At 43.0% G+C, this 23,520-nt stretch overlaps 1 protein-coding gene across 1 annotated transcript in view; it reads left to right on the forward strand.

The window, feature by feature from the left end:
* The window catches only part of grm8a (glutamate receptor, metabotropic 8a), a gene marked incomplete in the record, with an annotated part of 210,743 nt that overhangs the window by 4,276 nt on the left and 182,947 nt on the right, over positions 1 to 23,520 (forward strand).

Here is a 23,520-nt window from a genome sequence, read left to right on the forward strand (position 1 = left end):
ACACACACACACACACTGAAGTCTCAACCCTTCATTCAATCGGCATCAGTTCCACTTCATTCTGCTTGAGGCTCTTAAACTCACGCATACACACACACACACACACACACAGTGTCTTGTTTCCTTTGAGGAGACAATTGTGTTATCTGTGTCTCTGCTGTGGTTTTGTATAAAGTTGTGCATTTTCGAGACCGGGGTCAGAAGCAGAAGCTTTTTCCCACGCTCCTCCCTTACTCCCTCGCATGCATCCAGCTGTGTTAGTGCAAGTGTGTGTTGTGTCTGCGACTTCTGCACTGCTTTCATCTCAGGAAAGTATGTTTTACATGCACATACGTGTGTAGCCGTATGTGCACGAGAGAAATAGCGGCCTCTATAGTTCAGCCAGAGCCTCCTTTCGTCTCAGAAGTGACTGCTGCTCTGTGTGATGTGCAGGCGGATATATTCATCTGCTGTGTGTGATTGCTTTGTGACACGAACATGTGACATGAATGTCCCCGCTGCCGGGAGACGCGACCGCCAGCGGGTACAGTGCATGGATGAAAACTTCATTCAGACCCAGCAAACTCATGCAAATATATTCACGTGCAAGCGTCTGCTCAGCTGGATCGTGCACTTTAAAGTCGCATGAGAACAAGCTGCTTCTTCAGCCGCTGCGTCGCCCTCGCGAATTACAAACCTTCGTCTTCGCAAAGATGACAACCAATGCATTAAATCACAATTAGCAGGAAACGCAGTGACTTTATTCCGAAGGTCCAATTCCCAACGGATTTGCTATTAATGCTGAAGGTCAGGCGCGGCTTGGTCGTCGGCCTTGTCCTAATCACGCAGACTGTGTGATGAAATAATGACGGGAGCGGCAGCGGAGAGAAGAGATTGAGGGGGACTTTACGGGGGGGGGGGGGGGGGGGGGGGCTGAAAGACTAAAAAGAAAGTGCTTGATGAGATACAGGTAGACATGAAGAAAGGGAAAAGTCAGACGGATGAAAACGCAAGGGATAAGGGAGAGAGAGAGAGAGAGAGAGAAAAGACGGTGGCTTCCTCTGGAGTGTAATGATGTGGTGTTGATTTCTTTCATGGAGGCATTATGCATTAAGAGGGGGATGATAATGAAGCCAGAGAGCGGGCTGAACAGCGAGCAGGAAAACTCATTAGGACGTGTGTGCGAGCCTGTGTGTCTGTGTGTGTGAAACGGTGTGTGTGTGTGTGTGTGTGCGACAGACAAATATCTTCAGACGAGCAGCACGCGATCAGCCAACCTCTGCTAACGAAGGCAGACTTAATGAGCAAATGGTTAATGAAGGGAGACTTAATTGTCCTTCTGAAATTATTTATTACTTTCATTTGTTAAGCGTCGCCTCGATGTGATTCGTTTACAACGCAAGGGTCGCACGGTACAGTGTGTAATGTGTGAACACAGACCTAATTGGATTTGTTAAAAGGCCGAATGGAGCCAATCATTTGATCTGGCTTTGACAGTGACAAGGTGTAAATGTATTTGTGTCAATGTGAGTCTTGTCCTACTTGTTAAGAAGAAACTTTTCCCTACTAAGTCAACTGGGTGTTACTGGATAGTCCGAAAATCTCAAATAATCATTTTTACAATCTGAAAAACGTATGATGCTCTCTTTGAAAAGAAGGGAAACTCCACAAAAAGCCCAGAAAGAGAGAAATGTAACAGGAACTGCGTATAAAGATGGACGACATGTTTCCACTTCCTCCTTCTATCAGGAATTGAAGGCACAATATCCTGGATACGATTGGAAGGAGCCATGGTATTGAGGCGGTCTCAGCTGTCAGTCTCAGCTGTCAGTCATGACGTTTCCTTCAAGTTCTATAGCATCAAATAAATAATTAATAAGGAGGTGGGATTATTGAGCTATAAGGCAGCCAGCCACCAGGGGGGGATGAGGTGATTTGGCTTGACTTTCGGGGAACAGTCATGTCGTCCAGCAATAGAATGTAAAATGACGATATAATAATTGTATAAATAATTGAAAAATCAAACATATGAGGGTGTTAAGGTCAAACAAACACTGATGTGCTGCACAAAAACAAAGCAGGACATTGCAAGGGGCCCCGAGCCTGAGAGGAGGCCCCTTCCGAAAACGTAAAAAAATAAATATCCTTTGTAAAGCTTCTGATTCACAGACCCTGCAAAGGACCTTTGTGTTTTCTAGTTTACATTTATAAGGGTCTAGAGTTTCATGAAACAACAACAACATGCATAATTTACCAGTTCCCCCCTGGATTCCTAGAGACAGTAACGGAATGTGAAAACACATGTTTAAGCAACCGGCGGTAATTGATGAGATCGCGAAGCAATTTCAAGTTTAATCAAGATCTCTGATGAAGTCATTGGAAATGTGTTTAATGAAAGAGCTGACTGTGTTAATGTGTGTATTTATTTGTGTCTACTTGCCCATAAATGAATGTGTGTGTGTGTGTGGGGGTGTTTGCGTGTGTGAGGGTTTCCTGAAGGGTATAAATTGAATGTGTGTGTTTGTGTGTGAAAGAGAGAGACCGATGAAAAGAGTGAAAGCGATAGAGTCTGTCTGTGAGTATTATCTTGCATGTGTGTGTTTATAGAGAGGCCCGGTGTGTAGAGAACGCACACAAATAGACTGAGATTCTATCCGTGGTCTTCCTTTCATCAGGTCTGCAGCTGAATAGAAGCTCAGATAAAAGATAAGGGAGGCTATTACGCACGCACACACACACACACACATTTAACACAGCATAGCTCGACAATACATATGGACAGTCTTTACTTGTCATAGCACAACACAAAGTGCACACATTAAAAACAGAGCGCTGCTTTCACACACAATGACCTCCCGACATTATGCTGAAATATTTCCAGAGGGGCCGTCTGTGAGAAAACAAATGTCCGAGTCAGGTGCTGGGAAAATATGAACGTCATGTCCTGCCTCCTGCATGTTCTTCCCAGACCCCCCCCTCCCCCCCCCTTGCCCAGCCTGAATATTCTGGACATCTTCCTGTTGTTGTGAACGCTTCTGATCCGGACAATCTCCTGCTGCGTTCTTCACCCGTCAAAGACAAACTCTGGAGGATGTCCAAGTATTTCCGGACAGATCATATAACGTTTCCATTGGGCATTTGGGCTTGTTACTTACCGAGTATATCTAATAATATTAAAGTCAATTTAATTTCCGACACCAAATAAAAAGCATCCTACATAAACATCATTAGCTTCACCTCTAATCGTCCTGATATGGCCTCCCGGGTGGTGTTGTCTCCACTCTAATCCATCCCCCGATATCGAGCCTGCATGTGTCTGGGGTGAGAGGATGTGCCCCGCCGTGATTTCACGTTCTGCCAGTTGCCAGCGAGCAAACCGCTGAGCCAACAATCGTGGCAAAATGTGGCGTGCCAGGAAGCGACGCTAGCGAGCCAGCATGCACAATACCTGGCACACGGAGCACACACATTATTAGTGGTATTGGTCTCACCCCGGTTTGATTAGACAACACGTCCGCTGTGAAAAACTGAATTTGGCTCCGGCAGACACGGCAGAAATGATGAACTGACTAGAATAATAGATTGATTCATAATTTTTCCATCTGCGTTTGTCTGTGTCTTGTGTAGTTGACGCTACAATTGGTTTCTGTGTGAGGGAGCCTGGTTCTGTGAAAGGATTCCACGGTTCAGGCACTTGGCTGAAACTCAAAGAGTCGTTCCAACATGAGTTTTGGTTGTAACTTTGGCTCCCAGATGAAGTGTTTTTATCACGCTTGAGTTCACCACTTCGCTTTGTGAGACAGTGGATCTGTGCTGGGGTGATGCCGCTGTAATGGATTCTCTCATTGGAAATAAATGAACTCGACACGGAGGGAAAATGAGAGTGAGGGAGGACTTGTGTAGTGAGAGAACAGAGGAGAAAATTAGGCGTTAGATGAATTTACAATGTAAATTTGATGCCTGGGCTTAGGAAAGGATGTAAGTCATGTTGGTTAAACACCCAAAAATTATTCCAAATTGTTACCACCACGAGGAGGTTATGTTTTCTGCTCTGTTTGCTTGTCATATTTGGTTTATGTATTTGTTTATATTTGTCATTTTTTTTTACAGTTTTACTAATAGTAAAGCATGGATGAACAAAAAAACAACAAGCATATATAAAAAGGCCATATCTTTGAGTGTGTAATTGGATGCTGATGGGGTCTGTTAGGCTTTGGCGACTGTATTCGCTCTGCTGAGCCGTTGTTGTTGTTTAAGTTCATTCATTCACTCATTCAACCTTTATCTAATTCAGGAATACATTTGGGTAGAGACCCCTATTACAAATAGCAGAGAACAGAAAGTAGTCACCAAGAAAACACAAATAGACAGTAACATTTGCCAAATAACTAAATCAACAGTAAAAGTAAAAGCCTTAGGGATAAATACAGTACATATAATTTAATTTAAAGCAGATAAATAGACTGAGACAATGAAGCCACTGAGCATATGGAAGTGAAATGTAACAAAGATTAGCCGTGTGTCCCTCTCGATCTGGTATTTATCAGTTTTCAGTATGAAAAGATTATTTTACGACTATGTTCATGCGGTCTTATTTTGAAATGACAGGTCTGAGGGCTTTTATTGCAGCGATCACTGTGATTGCTTATTGGGCAACTCTTCCTGGGCTCTGATTGGCTCCCAGCTAATCAAGGATGAGGAAGTGTCAGTCAGACATGACAGGTGTGCAGGTTTGAGCACCATGTGGTCTGTTCTGCTCCTGTTCTGCTCTACAGTCTGTAGTTCTGCTCCACCGTCTGTGGTTCTGCCCCTGTTCTGCTCCACGGTCTGTGGTTTTGCTCCACTGTCTGTGGTTCTGCTCCACTGTCTGTAGTTCTGCTCTACAGTCTGTGGTTCTGCTCCACGGTCTGTGGTTTGTGGTTCTGCTCCTGTTCTCCTCCATGGTCTGTGGTTCTGCTCCTGTTCTGCTCCACTGTCTGTGGTTCTGCTTCTGTTCTGCTCCACGGTGTGTGGTTCTGCTCCTGTTCTGCCTCACTGTCTGTGGTTCTGCTCCTGTTCTGCTCCTGGTCTGTGGTTCTGCTCCTGTTCTCCTCCATGGTCTGTGGTTCTGCTCCTGTTTAACCACGGACAACAGAAACTTTAACCACATCATGTTAACAACAGAGAAAGATGGCGGCCAGTTAAAGCAGCTGTCCAGTGTTGCTAATCAGGGCTCCGTTAGGGAAGGTGTTCAGGTCACGTGACCACAACAAGGACTAGCACCGCGTGAAAAGAAACAACTGGGAGGACGCCAATTACTGTGAGTTCAATATGTCTGTCTGTATCTGTCTGTCTCTCTGTGTCTAGATCTGTATCTGTCTGTCTTAGTTTGTCTGAATGTCTCTCCTTGTCTGTGTCTGTATCTGTCTGTCTTACTGTCTCTCTGTGTCTGTATCTGTCTGTCTTACTATCTTTCTTACTGTCTGTCAGTCAGTCTCCTCATGTGGTGCTATATCTCTATCAGTGTCTGTTTGTCTCTCTTACTGTCTGTCTTACTGTCCCTGTGTGTGTCTGCCTTACGGTCTCACTGTGTGTCTGTCTGTCTGTGTCTGTCTGTCTTACTGTCTCTGTGTGTGTCTGTCTGTGTCTGTCTGTCTTACTGTCTCTCTGTGTCTGTATCTGTCTGTCTTACTGTCTGTCTTACTTAATGTCAGTCAGATTGTCTCCTCATGTGGTGCTATATCTCTATCAGTGTCTGTCTCTCTTACTGTCTGTCTTACTGTATCTGTCTGTCTAACTGTCTCTGTGTCTGTCTGTCTTACTGTGTATCTGTCTGTATCTGTGTGTGTCTGTCTCACTCGGTGTCTGTGTGTGTCTGTCTCACTGTGTTGGAAGTGAAAGCGTGAGCCCACAGCAGCTGCTCTCGGTGCCAGGTGCGTGGAAATCTGCTTACGTGCGTGTTCCCTCTCGTTTTAGAATTATCTGTTTTTAATTTGAACGTGGAGACGAGGACGGTGTGGGACGAGGTCAGTGTCTCCCGACCCAACCCTCGTGATCGTGTCCCGACTAAGGGGAGTGTGTCGTGTTTGCTCTGCCGGAGTGCTGTGTGCTATATGTGACAAAACTATTTGGGTCATCTTTCAGTCTTGTGAGAATCTTTCCAACACACACACACACACACACACAGAAACACATACACACACACGTGGAGCAGCGCAGCCACACACTTGTGACATTTGGTGGCTGCCTGAAAATTACCGTTGAAGGTGTTTTGAAACAGGAAAACAGAGATTCTGTTGAATTTGTTACCTCCGCTCCAAGTGTTGTGACCTGCTGTGACTGTCGAGATGTTCTTGTTGTTTGTCAAAACATTTGTTTTAACTCAATTAAAAAAAACACAAGGGCGGGGCCACTGTTCAAACATTTTCAGTACCTATACCTATTTGGTAGCACTTTTACAAAAATCCATTTTAAGAACGTGGCGTGACTTTAACTAATTATGGTGCAAACCTTTTTTTCAGGTATTTGGCGTTTTAGAACACTCAACTAAACCGATACCTAAGAACCAAAGTGTGGTACAACTAATGTTTCAGCACATTTTGGGGGATCTAATCAACCTGATATAAAGCTGTGCGACCTTCAATGAACCATACATTCGCTGTACCTCAACAAATCCCAATGCAATACATACAGTTTAAAGTTTCTGTCCGATGCTCACTACTGTAAATTTCACTTTTAGACCTATATTAAATTTTTTCTAGGTTGGCCAAAATCTCAGATGAGGGAGAATCTGGTGTTGTGGGATTTTGAGGGAGGCTCTGTAATGTCAGGTTGTTTTTTGGGGATTTTAAACCTCGGTCTAGAAGATAAATATAATATAGTTTTCTATTTTCAGGCCATGATACTATAATCTTCATCCCTGAGAACTTTCAGCATGGTTGTTGCTGTTCAGCTTTGCCTCAGTCATACTGTTGTGTGGAGACCCTGGAATGATCTGATTGGTGGCTTGCTGCAGTCACTGTAATCGACCTGTGCTGCTGCTACATGAGCTTGTTACTCTGCATTCTTACTGACGCAGAATAAACACTTGGGTGACAAGTTCCATACCGTGCACACAGCTACAGGGTAAACTATCAGTGTTGTGCTAATAACGTCTGTCCGCCTGCCAAGTTAGTTAGCTGTTTCACTTCAGCCCCAGAAGGAGAAATTTGGTTTCATAACACGCCGCATTCACAATTACTCCCACAAATCACAGAACACATCCCATGAAACAACAAACAGAGAAACGATAATGAGCAAGGTAACAGTATCTCATCCACATTAAACCTGCTGCCACGCCTGCAGGTCCTAGGCTTTAACTGAAGTGGGCGCTGTTGCACTTTATGGACCTCCTTATCAACCTGCGTTCTGATGGCATTATGGAAAAGTGCGTGTTGGGGGGGGGGGGGGGGGTGAGTAAAGTTGCCATGCGAGTGATGGTATCACAGCTTGAGTTCAGAGCAGTTTGGTTGAAGGAGAACAATTATTTTGCCGGCAGTGTCGGTTACACGTGTAGCTTTTGTCCGGTTTCTGTCAGTGAGCATGTTGCACAAACATGGGGAAAAGCAAAGCAGGATTATTTGATATTTTTGTGCAATAGAAGGATGAAAAATACTTTTTCTTTATGAGCCACTGGGTCACAGATGCAGCACGATTCTCCAGGTTCTCCCAATGGCCAGTCAAACCGCGAGAGACAGTCTATTGCTCCGTCTGCACAACAGAGGGAAAACATTAGATAAAGATCTCTAGTGTTTTTTATGAGAAATGTAAAATCATTTTTGGGCTCATTATGAAACCGTAGCGGGACAAATTGCACTGCGGTGGGCCGGCACAGTCTAGGTAATTAATGGCAAACACTGGAAGTGCTTCATTAGTTCTGCTTTATCTTCCAAGCGGCTTCCAAGAACATCTCAAGTACTTCCAAAAAACTACTTGAAAACACATGTCAGTACACAGCATTTTTAATAAATGTGAGTGGAGGAGGCGAGATGAAAAACAGAGTGAGGAAGCAGCTTCAAGAGAACAAGGGATTCTCTCCGAATCGAGCTATGGACCATTTTTTAATAAGTGGCTGCTGCTGGCGAGCTGAAACCCAGTGGATAATATCATGTGCGTGTTTGATATGGAGCAATAACCATGAGGTAAGATCGCTCATGATGAAAGAAAGAGCTGTAAAACAAAAATGCTCTTCTCATCTTACTCGTCTTTTTTATCCAGATTCACCTCCTAATCTAGCTCTCCTCCACTGCGGTATCATCATCATCTGGTTTCCTCATCTCTTTTTATTTATCTTTTGGGTTCTGCCTCTTTTCCATCTCCCTGAACGAGCAGGACTCGGACAGTAAAAAGTGACAGACAGAGAGAGGCGGGGAAATAAAGGTGATGGATAAGAGGAGCCGAGGCAGTAAAATGGTAATCGTCAAGAGGAGACGAGTTCAGCGGGAAGAAACTGGTTTGCGGGGGGTGTTTTTACATCGGGCTGCGATGTTGCGTTGGATCTGAGAGAACAGGTGGGAGGAAGAAGGAAAGAAAGAGGTTAAGTGTTTGGCGTTTTCCACATCCCCGCTCTGCTGCTCTTGGCATCCCTCAATCCATCTTTCTTCTTCCTCTAGTGTCTCCTTGTGTGCTCACCATCTCCTGCAGCCCTTCCATGACCGTGCTAATAGCACCAAGGTATTATTTATGAAAGAAAAGGCGATAAGACATGGAAAGAACATTAGCAGGAAGCCTCTGTCTTCTAGCAAAAAACAGTATATGTGAGGGGACATTGACAGGATGCGTGCCTGCACGTGTTTTAAAATAGATTTCCTCCTTTGGAGATTTATATAGACCATGACATATGCTTCACATGACAATCTTTCTCTCTCTCTCATTCTATCTGTCACACACACACACACTCTTAATGTATTTCTACGCCATCTTTATGTATGTATACTCAAATGTGAGTAATCAATACAATTGATTTATGGAATGATGCAGAGTAAAATTGTAGCTTATTTATGGCGTAATGGCTTGTGTTGTGTGTTTATATGGGGCTGGTATTCCTGTGTGAGATGGGTCCACTGAGAGTCGGGAGTATCAGCATGTGTGTTTGTGTGTGAGGCCAAGGAAGAGAGAGGAAGATGAGCATTGAAGGAGAGAGAGAGAGATAGAGAGAGAGTGCGTTACTTGCAGGTTTTTGCCAATTACCCCCCTAAGCTCGAGGTCAAGGAGGAGAAAGACAGCAAATATTCCTTTCCTTTTTTCTTCCCCGCCTTAATCCACATTCATTGCCCGCCAGGAGAAGTCTCCTGTGATTCTCCACTTTCCTCCTTTTTCCCCTCTCCTCCGTTTAACCTCCCTACTTTACCCAGCAGTGCCCATCTCGAGTTCAGAGTGACAGACATTTCTATCATAATAACATCTCCGATTCTAGTTTGTCCAGAAATATGATGGAATAATTGCTGTTGATAATTTTCATCATTTTGTGAATTCCTGACTGATACTGTAATTTGTGTGACAAAAATAGACTTTACTTAAAATTCCCAGACTACAGACTGTGTTAAAGACGGACATCACGCCCCCCCCTTCCCTATTACTACACAGAAATTAAGAGCCAGTCGTTTTATAGCATCAAATAGCTGACTGATATATGTATACGAAACAGAGCATAACCAAACGGAAACAACGGGGGGCAGTGTAGCCAAAATTAGGCAAGACAACCATAGAACCAAGGAATAAGATCGAACATTGTTAGACATTTTTGAGAAGGGTTTATTAGAAACAACAGACATCCAGTTATATTATTTTGCCTTATTTTGTGTGTTATAACAACCTCCTCCACCGTCGTTTGTTATCTGTATCTCCCGAACCTGCACTGCAATCTAGTGGATGTATTGGTTAACAGCCAGTTCAGTGTAAAGAACGTGTGAAAGCATGTGTGCGGTTAAATTGCTTTAAACGGCTGTTCCTCTATATGTACCTGCGGGCGGCATAAATTAGGCATAAGGTGTAATTGAGTAATAAGCTTGAAAGGATTGTTCACATGTCACGGTAGAAGGTGTTAATTATAAAATAATTGACAAATTGATTCCATTTAGCTTCTTGAGTATCAGAGTGCAGTTATTTTGGAAACAGCCTCCCTGTGACCCTTGAACACATTTTTTTAATGTCGCCCCTTTCCTGTGATTTGTCAAAATGTCGGCAGTAAAGAGGCCAACGCAGACGAGGTGTCCTGGAAACGTTTAATATGTCTTCAGTGATGGCTGTGAATCTCTCCTCGTTGGAATGTGCAGTGAGTAGATTAAGCAAGTAGCTGATGGATAAATGAGTTCTGTCTCCTCAGTTGAGTGACATAGTCCTCTGGGCTGTTGTTGATGCTGTTAAAATGAAGGGGTTTAAGCTGCTGTGTGATTTAAAGTGATCACCCAGAAGTCAGACAGACGGCAGAGGCGGTTGACACAGGGGCCAAGGAACTCGGATAATTTGTTCATGACCTGTGAACAAAAGGACTGAACCAGAGCAGACAGACAGAAATAAGTTGAGGTTGAGATGTGGATGTGTTGTGGTACATTGTGCGGGGGGTGTTGTGAACTTTACAGAAACTTGCACTGTAATTACTAACTCTTTGGATCGGAGGTCATGAATTCTCATTACATTGCTTTATGATGCAAGTGAGCCGTCCATGTTTCTTTTTGGAAGATATATTGTCATGGGTCTTAAGGGATCACAGGACCAAAAGAGTTGTGTAATAAAACACTGTCCTGATTTACAGCTGCTCTGCTTCGAGCGACTGTCTGTGTCGGGAGTCTCATAGGCACACGCTCACTCTCCTAAGCCTAACCAACCGAGTGTAATCAAATAACAAGCAATACTAATGATATTAATACACTTTATTTAAATAGCGCTTTGGAAAACGGTTACAAAGTGCTTCACAAAAGCAGAGTCAACAAATCAAATAAAAGGACAAGGACAGGTATCTAATCAAATCAAATTATCCAGATAAAATCTAAAAAGGTTTCCTGGTGGAAGTATGATTACCCATTGAAATAGTGTGTAGTACGTGCTGGGACTTTGTTTTTCAGCCTTTGTCATGTTTTCAATATAGAAAATATCATATGCCACGACCGATGTCAGAAGCTAAGCTGAGTCTGGCCCATATACCAGGATGGATGGAAGAACATCTTGGAAGACATGGTTCTGTAAGGGCGACTTTGTTTGAGCGGGTCGTCCACTAAACAATGTTAATGGTTCGATGCCCTAATTGCCCCTAGGAAATTACTGTATGAACAGTGTATAATATATTAATCGAGGCATTATAGCAGCGCTGTGCGAATGGTCGATGAGATCGGAAAAAGACTGATGCAAATACACTCCTTACACCACTTACCTTCTCATAGTTAATAAATAAATATGGAAAAGGATGGCCACAGTCTGTGAAAGCTAACGTGCTAGAGTAATGGCTTCTCCCTTTTTCTGTTGGCCGACCATGCACGTGTCAAACTTGGACCCGGGTGGAGAGCAAACTGAAACCAGGACCACAGCTTTGAATCCATTTGTCTGAAGTTCTTCAATTAAAGTGAATATTTGCTGAAGGAAAGTACGACTGCACTTTACCATCCTTTTCCCTTCTCCTTCCTTTCTTAAACTTACTTCTTCTCCTCTTCTCTGTGACCATCCCCTGCTTGTCTTCCTCCTCCTGCTCCTTCTCACCCCCCCAGTTCTCTTTCCTCCTTCGCTCTGCCCCTGCTGCCCTGTAGCCAACCGGTGCTCCTCCTCTGAGGTAAGGCAGCACTAAACGGCCTCTGTGCAGCGTCCCCATGTATTTTTAATGGCCACGCCCGTCATGCTGGAATCTCGGCTTGAATTATGCATAGAGGATGAGTGAGAGAGAGAGAGAAGAGTGGGGGAAAAGTGGCGAGGGAGGTGAGGGAGCGAGAGAGGGTATGGATGAGGATAAAAGACGACAGGGGTGGAAGATCATTGAGGATGAAATAAAATTGGGTCAGTTAAAAAAAAAAAAGAATGTGTGAGAGGGAGAGAGAGTGTGTGATTAGTTTGGAATAATCAGAGCTCTTAGAGAGGAGAGTTTGACCTCTCACCTCCCTTCATCATTTTATCTCCCCTCCATCCCTGGATCTAACCTTAACTCAACACGCTGCATCCCTTCATCTTTCTCTCTTTCTCTCCGGGGTTGCCTTTCCTCTCTGTCTCGCAATTTCGTCACCTCTTCCCCCTCCCTCTCTTTCTGTTCTCTCTTTTACATCCCTCACTCCATTCCACCCCCCCAAACTTGAACGCTGTTAAAACGCCTCTCGACCTCCCTCTCTTTTACTCTTTCACCCTTTTCATCCCTCTCTCTCCAAATTATTGCCTTTTTTTTGGTGTAGCTGCGGTAATGGAGGGCTGTAGGAAAGGAGGGGTGGAGAGAGAGGCGAGGAAAAGTGAGTGAAACGGGAAGAGGGTGAGTAAAAGGCTGGTGTGGATAAGACTTTAGACTATTGATTACCATCTGCACATCCTCTCCCAAAACCACACATGCACCTTTCACCGTAATGGCCGTTGGAAGGTGGCCCCCATGAGGGGATCCATCTGGCTTGGCTATTAATCTCCTTTTATTTTTCTCTCCCACTTATTTAAAGGAGCTGACAGTGTGCATCAGGGAATGTGAATACACGTGCGTGTTTCCGTGCACGGACCTAATCCAGTGAAAGTACAGTTAAGTCATTAATGAATCCGACAGGAGCCGTTCAACCATCAAACCACTTGTCATCCCGCCTGCACAGACGCAGGAAAGTTCAGGTGCGGCGCTGCTACGTGGTGCATTTAACTGCTCCGCTCAGCCAGTTACACACAGTGCTATTATTTTATGTATACTCATATTAGTTTTATTAATACAATATACTCTTACGTGGCAGAGGGCTGTATCAATGGTAGTAAATGTGACTGAAGGAATAGATCACCATGGAATAAAGACGTCAGTCATTACCCGCTGTCAGTGAGCTAACGCCCCTCTGTTGTGTTTAATGGGGCGGGTGGATACATTTGAACTATCAAATATGTTTGAACTTGATTTTTTTGCATTGTACGGACATCCTTTACTAAGTTCAAAAAGGCAAAGAGACATTAAGCCTAAATTACATATTCAATGAATGAGTTTGACCTTATGATTCTGACCTCTGCATTTCCAAACAGACGACTGAACGAAAAAAACAGGCCTGTTGTGATCGGAAACATTTTATACATTCAGTCAGTTGTGTTGTCTGGGTTGAAGTCCGTGCACGCCCACTCACAAATGCACAGACAGCTGATCACACCTCTGCCCAGGCTGAGGCTCAGCGGACGTGTTGTGGGAGTGCACCTTTTCCCACTCGTACGTTTGGATCCATTGTAGCAGGACAATAGAGGCACCGGTATGACTCACAACGCTAATGATGGCCTTGTACCAGAGCCGGCATTCACAGGAAGTGCAGCTGTGCATCAATCACCCCTGCACCTCTTCTGCTATGAAAAGTCAAACCGTGATGTGTTCATCTACTATTCACTCTGCTTCGATATATAGACAATTAGAGTATTGACTATAGAATGTCACATAGAAAACTCTTGAATCTCGTTGTCTTTTTCAGGACTTCAGTGCAAGTCTGAAAGCAGCTTTCTCTTTGCTAGTCCCTCGTCCTCCATGCTCATTTTTCTTTTTCAAAGAGTTATACCTTGAATGTCCAAACCATAAACCATGAATCCTCTGCACAAATTCACAGTCCATGCTTCATGCTGTGAAGGCCTGTGCCACTAATCAGAGCAAAAACAAAAGCTTCAGAGAGATATCAATCAATGTCAGTCTGTACACACGATCCTGAAAAGAGGTGTAATCAGGCAGAATAAGTGAAAACGCCCGCGTGAACGAGTCATTGAACCTGTCAGAAAATTAGTGGGTGAAGGTGAGTTGAAATCCCATGTTTTGTCAAAGCGTAGATGAGAGAAAATGTGTGAGATAAAACTTATTGGTAGTAGATGCGCCATAGCAGCCTGCTTGCGTAATAATTTCGTTAGCAGGACACCCCTCGTATTACTGGTCCAAGATGTCCTGGAGGTAGTTGTTCTTTGAAGCCGGGGAAGTTTGGTTTTGGTCATCGCCGCTGTTTGTCAGACGTGAGTCAGACTGTGAATCACACGCAGTCTGACTCGCGGTTGCCTCCCCTCCAGTTAAGAGGTTACAAGATGACAGAAACCTTGAGGCTTTGGTATTTTGGTACATTTGTTTGATATTCCGGGCACAGCGTCTGTGATAATTAGGATGACATTTAGAAAGCTTTGATGTGTTCCCTCTCGTCTGTCACAGTGCAGCTCCAGAGTAACACAAAGAGACAAAAAGTATTTTCTCTCTATATGGTTTTTGCTTTGGCGCACTCTGAAATGTCTTCGCCGTTTTAAATGATTGATTATGTTGTTTTTTTTGTGCAAAAACATTAAAGGTCCATAGATATTCACTTTTGTCTATTGGGTGTGATTGTCTGCACGGGAACAGAAGCAACAATAACAAACACCAGCCTCTGCTATTCTTTTTATTAAGGTTTCTAATTTCAATAGATGAGCTTAATATCTTCGAAACCAGACCAGACCTATAAGGTAAACAGGCAACCACCCCTAGTGTCACCTACTGATGTGGATAATCTCACCTCAGTGACTGCAAATGAGATTACATTAAAAAAAACATTATAGTGCCAAGAGAGCATTTAGCCGCTTAATGTAGTTAATTACAATTTGTATGATAAGTTCACACTGGCCTGTGTGTGTACAGAAGAGGATAGTGGAGGAAAGGACTAGTGGAGAGATGCAACAAGAAGAAATATACTGTAACCATCTCTGAGAAAATGTATCTGTGAGTTAAGTTGCGTCTGTGTCCCATCCATTAACATGAACATGGTGCTGTTTTGTGACCTGTCCTGTAGCCAGCCAGCAGGTGGCGATCGAGACGCTTTGGCTTCACTTTTGTGCAGCTCTCATATCATGCCTCTTTAGATCCAGTCTACATATTGTTCAATCAGTGGCAAATTGCTTCCTCCCACACGTGTTTGTGCTGAAGAAGACCAGACTTCTGTTCATAATGATATCAACAGTCACCCACTATAAATACCCAGTTATCACACCTTTTAACCATTCAACCATTAGCATTTCTCAGCTGATCTGCTAGTGGACTTGGTGTTAATTGAGTTTTCACCACTGTATTTCCTCCCGCAACAGAATGTGTAAATTACACCACAGCCCGAGGACGCTGTGAGATATCGCACGTTCACGAATGAGAGCAGCATAAAGGCAAGAAATGACAGAATGAAGCCCGCTGACATGCCGGAACACAACGTACCCAGTGGTTGAGTTGCATTGTCCAGACTTCCCAGGAGGCGAGTTACTATCAAGGTGCGTTCTGAGCCTGCCCAGCTACGTCCCCTTAAGGGATGTCACTGTCTGTTCGTCAGTCACTCCGCCCCGTTGGTCCTGACTGAAATACCTCAACAACTATCAGATAATTTGTCATGAAATTTGGAACAGATGATCCCCTGTCCGTTCTCTGAAACTTGAGCAAGGCATGTTTGTGCTGAGGGCTCTGATGCAGCGTGCACATGCTGCAAAGCATAGATGGCTGCCACAGCAAATCCCTTCACTTTCTATCTTCCATGTCTCCCTGCAGGGTTCTCAGTGTTATTTCTATAATAAAAAGTGGCTTTAATGCTGCAAGGTTTCATTTTTATTAGAGACTAAGCTCTGATTTCAGTGCCCTGCTCAGCGGGATTTGATTTTAATTTAGGGTTATATGACTCCTGTTGGCTTCGCTCCCATTCACCCTATACTGGGTTTTATCACTTTTTTAGAAATTTTTAGGCAATTTCGTTTTTCTTTAGTTTCGTCCTCTGACTGTTAGTTCTGACATCGTGTGCTTTTATGCAACATTCTACCAGCTGCTCTGAACCCTCGGACTGGTGACATTATGATGACACACTCACTTGGGAAACCACTGAGGTGCTGATGCCCCCCTGTTGCCCAGTGTGACATGTAATTGGTTCCTGGTGAGTTACTTGGTTTCAGGTCCTCCTTGTGCCCGAGCATGTCCTTTTAGTCAGCCTTGACCTTCCCAGAGCATCATTGACACTGATGGCTCCCTGCTACACAGCCTTCACCTCTGTAAGGAAAGGCTTTCACACCGGTCCAGGTGTCTGTACAGCTGTTTGTTTCTTGATAAAGTCTTATTTCTCAAACTAAAGAACTACACCTAAGCCTTTCCTCCAGTTCAGAATACTCAAGTTATTTTTGTATACATTCATTTATATTCATTGCCTTCAGAAAGGGTTCACTTCACTTTTGCATATTTATTATTTTGTAGCCATTTGAAAAAATATTTCCCCTCATTGATACACTTAAAACCTTTTAAAATCTATTGAATTGAAAAGCTTGAATCTTACACTTGAAATCCGGTGCCTCTTTTTAAGATGTTTCTTCCCCCGATTGGTCTCCATCTGTGGTAAACTCAGTTGATTGAAACTATTTGCCATGTCAGTTTATAAAAAGTCTCAAAGGTGACAATGTGTATTATACAAAACAAAGCGATGAGGTTGTTGGGACTGTCTGCAGAGCTCGAAGACATTTTCGCCTCGAGGCACAGATGAGGCGGAGGCTACAAAATAAGAAATATCTGGTGCATTGACAGTTCCTCGGAGAACAGTGGCCTCCATAATTATTGGGGAAGAAGTTTGGAATGAGCAGTCTGGGAAAAAATTGTGTGTTAGTGACCATCTGCCTGAAACGCAGCATACTGTAGAACTGTGATACCACGTAATGTTTTTATTGACAGTTTATTGGAGGTTGGCAAACCACTTTACAAGTGCATTACTGCCACCTAGTGGACTGGGGTTACTACACTCACTTTCGTGTTCCGATCGTCCCTCTACTGAGTCAAAGGCAACCCCTAATGGTCAAATTCAGTTCACAGATCTGGTGTTTGGCTTCTTTTCAAACCAGTGTGAAAAGTTTGAACCCTAATGAAGAGAGAGGTCTTTAATCTAATTCAAAGTCTAATTCAACCAAGTCTAACGCAGTATACATCATTAAGTTTAATGGTAATCGCCTAATCCTCTACAAACAGTTGACGTGGCCTTTCTTCCGGCGGTCTGTCAGTGAACCTAAGCCTGTGTGTCATAATACCTGTCGGCAAGGCGATTGAGAAAGCCTTCGGGGGTGCTCACCACCGCTTAACTCCATAAAAAGGCAGCTTCACAACAATACATAAAACTCTTGGAGCGTGTTTCACTCGTCGTCTCAGAGGGGATTTAAGCACTAAGACAAGACAAGTCTTTCCCTTCTCTCACTGAGCTCCGTCCAAGTGGAGCTGGACACGGGCCAAGGTTTATGCACAGAAAAATTTGCTTCACACTCGCACATGCAGGCTCACACGTACTTGCAGGGTCACACACACACTCTGGCAGGGAGACACACATGGTACACATGTATCATGTTATATAACATCATGTTGTGTTCAGGGGATAGTTAAAACCTTCTGTTACTGCTGCAGTAATCCAAACCAAAACAATCAGCTTGTCATTTTACCAAAAATCTCTTAATTTCGTGTCAAGGGCTCAACTGATCAGTGGCAAAAATCTGGTGTTTTTGGACTAAAGAAACTAAGGCTTATAGCAACTAAAGGAAAGACGCACTCTTCCTGCTCAAGAGCCATAAACTGATTAAATCAGTCAAGGTGAAATGAACTCTGCACGTCTGAACTGTGCACGTCTGAGTCCAATGTTCTGTGAGAAAGTTGCTGCAATATACTCAACAATAAAGCCCATAAAACAAACACAGTTAAATGAAAGGCTCACAGAGGTTACGGACTAATGCGCTCCAAGACAAAGGTCTAAAAGTCAAATCTTTAATCCGAACATAAAAGAAAGACGTGCTCCTTTATTTTATAATTGGCAGTACCAGGTGTATTTAAGTACGTTTCCATGTCTCCGGGATTTTCAGCCTCCATGTCGCTGTGCTGCTGTCAGCTAAACTCGATTTATTTTCAGGTGGAAAATAGATTTATTCATGTTGGGAGCAATTTTTAAATGGAACTCAAAATTTGGGATTGCTCAGTGTCAGCCCATGTCTCCTGTTTTTAAAGATGCTAAAAGGGCAAAGATAGAAAATATACAAGTTTGTCTCTAGAAAAAACTCTGAACTGTTGTGTGTCCCATTGGAGGGCTCATCAGTTGACTTGCTGAAGGAGAATTCCTGCTTCAGAAAGAGGAGGTATGTTTCCGTGGGTGGGTGATGAGTCATTTTTCTGCTAAGATGCTTAAATATTTATTCTGTTCTGTTATACCACTAACTTAAGTTTCGATCTTCAGCTGCAGGTTTACTGAAAGTGTGGTGTATGGAGACGTGTTGAAATGCTACTCAGTGGTCTACTGGTGTACTTTGAATTTACCTCCTTAAGGTATAATGAAATGCTCCGTAGTGTTCAAGTAGTATATCTGTCGAGCAAATCAATTTTTAATCTAAAGCATCTTGCTGGAGTCATGTTCTACTACCGTGTTCCACCAAACAATTAATCAAAGACTGAAACCATGATAACTTCTTTCCATTTTATGCCTCAGCAGCAATGATAGCCAGTAGCCAGCCGGAAGCCTTGTTTTTTGGCTGTCCACCAGACCGTCCCATTCTTTGTGAAGCTAATGTCTAACGAATGCCTTGAGGAACTTTCTTCAAATTTGATACGGATCATGAACATGTAATCTTCAGACCGTCTCAAGAGAATCCTTTCAATTTTGTCTCAATTCTCCAGTTAGACTCGCAGACTAAATGATTCGATTTGGGTGATCAAAGGTCAAAGTCATGGGGGGCTCACAAAACAGTTTTTTTGTGTCTTGAACATGATATATAAAGATTTTTAACGGAGCATAAAACAGAATGGAGTAATTTCTAGTTTGTAATTTGAATCCAGAGTAGTGGCTGTGCTGTGATGGTCAACACAATAATCCTTGGTTGATTTCGAAAATCCCAGTCTTTGTCCAAGTATCCCTTTTACATTTTAAAAGAGGAAACAGTTTGACTTTCACTGTCCTTCCAATGCTGTAGTCTTAATTCTCTCATATCTCCATCCTATAATCTAAGGAACCGTTATTGCAGCCCGGTAAATGAGGCGGTTTTCAAGCCTCATCTGTGCATATGGATGCACATGACAATTGTGTTGCTAACGGATTTAGCCCATTATGTCTAAGTGAAGATTTGGTTAACAGTTCTCCTCCACGTGGTTGTTGTAGCTATGAATAACGTCTGCGAGTTGCACCGAGGAAAATGAAGAGAAATGGTTCACGGCTTGCTTTTCTGTACACAAAGGTAGACATTTAATAACAAACCTAATGGAGGCAACATAATAGGCCGTCTTGGGACCAGATGCGGCTCTACCCATCCGCCGTTAAAGTGGTTTATGATAATATATGATGCAAATTTCTACCCTTGGAAGGCACACTTGCTCAAAGGATGTAATGGTTTCACTACAACATTCAAGTGCTTTCTCAAAAATAAAGGACTGGCCACATCGAGCACATTTGATTTTAAAGTTTAGGAAGCTAGACGAGCACAAATAAAACGTTTCTATATCCGAGGGTTCAATTCAGCCCTGCCTCCTCTCGGTGTGTGGTGTGCCGTTGGGACTGAAGGCATTTTGTGTGAGCATCTGATATTGAACAATGTACTTTACGCGAGAGAGGATGTTTGAATAGCTTTTGACTCTTCAGGGGAAATAGAGGTGTGTGCTTCCATATATCTCAGCGGGTGTGTCTGTCAGAGAGAGGAAACGGGAACGGACGTTTCTCAGTCGGAGGTGCCATTATGGAAATGGGAATTAGATTTACTCTGCTGCATTGCGCGCACGCATTCACACACACACAGCGATGCACAAACTCTTTGGCATTTCACAGTTCCACTCTCCCAAACCAATGTGACGCAACAATGGTAGTGTTCTGCGCACACACACACACACACACACACACACACACACACACACACACACACACACACACACCATCACCAGGCAGTACAGTGTGATTAAAGCAGAATGTCTGTTCATTATATTTCATTCTGTCTTCACTGCAAAATACAAACACAAGGAATGTTTTTTAACAAAGCTGTGGCTGTTCTCCTTTATTCTCGTGTGTGTGTGTGTTTGTTTCTTTGTTAGTCTGTGTGTGTCTTTGTCTGTTGGATTTTTCTCACCTGTTCTCAATATTTCTCCGTGGAGTGCTGTTAGGTCTGTTTGACTAAGTGAGTGATGCCTCTGCAATATTGAGAAATGTATGACGTGTGTGTGTTTATGTGTGTGTGTGTCTGTGGTCTGGCCAAGGGGCCTGAGGGGCACTGATTCATTTAGCAGGCTATTGATGATAACAGACTACCTTGAGGTATGACTCACCCACACACCTACACACACTGTAAATTGCTCATACATAAACAAACATCAGTATGAAATATTGACTGAATGAACACACATCCGCCCAGGGAACAACACAACATCCATGCGCACAATGTTGAGAGGAGGAAGAGAGAGGAAGATGTGTCAAGTTTTGAGGCCCATGTCAGGTTTCTGCTGACCTGGGGGGGGGGGAGGAATGTGAATTGTATGGTGGAGAGAGTCGCCACAACCAACATATTGCATAGCACTTACACTTTCCCATCAGCTGTCACCTCAGCCTCACCTCTGTCTGGACTGTTTCCATATTTTAATCTCACAGTTGAGTTCAGGGTCGGTTCATTTGGGTCCAGTTCAGCGGAAACCAATTTGTATATCTTCAATTTAACTGGGTTTAGTCGCAACTATTGCTGCTTTAAATAATTATACACGTGTTTATTATGCCATATATCTAGTGCTAAACGGCACAGCTCATATACAGCTCATTGACACAAGCTGACTTCTCCCTGAAATGAGTGCTGCCTAATGGATCGTGTCGTAATGATTGCTGAGTTTACAACAACCATTCAGAAAAATCCTGAGTAATATGGTTTGAGGCGAGGCGGCGCTCATATGCAGTATTTCACAGGGAAGTTGGGCATCACATTCTATCACATGCATAAAGAAACACAGGGAAGGCACATGCTGTATCTGAAAACAAGGTTTAATAAGCAGCCACCATCAACCTGCCCCCCCAAGTAAACATAAAAGCTTCTCACCAAGCTGCTGCCATCGATCTTGCTTTTTGTTTACACCTGTTCCTGGTATTAAAATGTATTGATTCATAAATCAATTTCTTTCAAATAAAGCTTTAAAAACCAAACGTCTGGATGTCAAACGATTAATGACACGACGGCTCCCTCAAAGTGAAGCCACTATGTCCCGACCACCCCGTCTTCTGGTTGCAGCATTAGTCCCTAAACCCTTACTCCTCCATGTTGGTGGATGGGACATGAACCAAGTTAAAAAAGTCAAATTCTACATGAAATACATTTCTCTCAAAGATGGCTTTATCCATTTTAGATCGATGACTCAACTCTCTGCTGCCCTCTAGTGCATGTTTTGCTTAACAAACATATGTGGCCAGTAGCTGTTACATCGGACGTATCTCTTTCGTGTATAAAGGCAGCGTAAATGTGCTTCTAGGGCCTCTACTGGGTTTTTCTGTGATTTCTGGTTATGCTCTGTCTGAAAGAAGGAGAGACAGGTTGACAACTAGTTGAGTAAAGAGCGGTAACAACAACTTGCCAACTAGTGTTATAAAACCCTTTTTAGATGCACAGACGCCGACTTCAGAATATCCATGCTTTTTAAACAAACCCAATCTGGTGAGAGTTCTAGCTGCTCAGCTGCTGGTGGCAGGGAAGCAAAAACATTCTGGTCACAGCACTGCATCTCTCCTGCTGTTCCACCGTACATGGTTTGATTTAGAAGCAAAGCTGGTTATGTAATGTTTGTTTTCAGCTTGATTTTGTTTTAAAAGTTGTGCACGATAAGTGATTATCTCGTTGACTTTCATTCCTTCCTTTCTGTTGTTTTTTACACTTCTCATAATAACATAATCGATTTTTAAGTCTGGTTCGCTTGCTGCTTGAATACCGCGTTCTCACACTATGGTCCGTAATGTTTTTAATGTCCACGCAGACAATCAGATCTTATAGTTTCTGCTACAATTGTCGCATAAATGCATAAACTCTCATGGAATAAACATTTCTGTCCCTCTTTTGTTTGTGTACCTGTCAGTTCGGAATCTGTTGCGCGTGAGACTGACCTTTCTCTCTCATTATTTTCATGGATTTAATTAATTCTATGGCAACTTCTGCCTCGGGTCAAATGGTTTGAAGGATTATTCATATTTATTAATATTCTCAGTTGTCTGCGAGAGATATTAAAGAGATGTAATAAGTGCATGAATTTTTAATGGTTGCGTTTTGCTAAATTAACGAAATTGACCGCCACACACTTGCTCTCCCCATCTCTCTCCAACATTTCTCCATCACTCTCTTTCTCGTCTCTAAACTTCCCGTACTCCTCTCCACTCCGCATGTTTAGGGATGTAAATGAAAGGAAATACCTAGTGTGGGTTTAAAAAATGGATGCTGTTTTCTATTCCATCCACTCATTCCGGTCTGGCAGTAATTATGACAGTCTAATTGGGCCTATGGAGGACGGGAGAGCAACGTTTGTGCTTATGTATGTAGGAGAGGTTGTGCATGACTGGAGCTGCATACAAAGCAACACCTCCCTCACCACCATAGAGTGGGTTCATTTCAAACACAAAAAAATATCTAATACGAACATATGCACACTGAGAACGAGAATCAATGAGCATACAATGAACGCTAGTGAGTGAGTAGGAGCCTCGCACTAATTATCTGATATATTTGATGAGTTCAAGGTCTTCGGTTCTTTTATACATGGTAGAATTGCAGACAATAAGTCCATTCACGACACGGATGAATTGCAGATGCTCAAAGTTTCTTTTGTGTTTTTATAAATTAGTCCCTGACTCCAGAGAGGTCATTAATTGGCTCTGATTGTAGCAGCGGGTTTCTATAACCGATTCCTGGCCTCTGGCCTTATTCGAGCATTCTCTGCCTGCTGAGTATTTATAGATGGATGGATGGATGGATAGTCTGATGGAAGGAAAATGGCATATATGGAAAGGGAGGTTTGACTACACCGCCTTTTTAATTATTCATCCGTAATTCCCAAGTGCGGTTAACCTCATAAAAAGGCAAAGACGCATGGCATATTTTTTTCCAGGCTTTCTCATGCTACTCTTTTCTTGCTTGTTCGTTCACTCTCCTATTCATACCCTAGTCTGTTCTATTTGAAATGGACAAAATTAATGAATAGAGGAGCGTAGAAGTTGATAAGAATTCTCAGGGTTTCATAACATATTCTGTAACATATTTCACACTCAGTATTCTTTGTCTTAATCAAACTATTGCTTTACATTATGGAAATGTAGTATAGGTGACACTTCAAGCTAAACCCCATTAACTTTAGCCTATGTTTGTTGACATTTCAGAAATTGCCACCATTGAAAGTATGTTCTGATT

This window comes from Platichthys flesus, chromosome 23, assembly GCF_949316205.1.
Source record: "Platichthys flesus chromosome 23, fPlaFle2.1, whole genome shotgun sequence".
Classification (NCBI taxonomy): Eukaryota; Metazoa; Chordata; class Actinopteri; order Pleuronectiformes; family Pleuronectidae; genus Platichthys; species Platichthys flesus.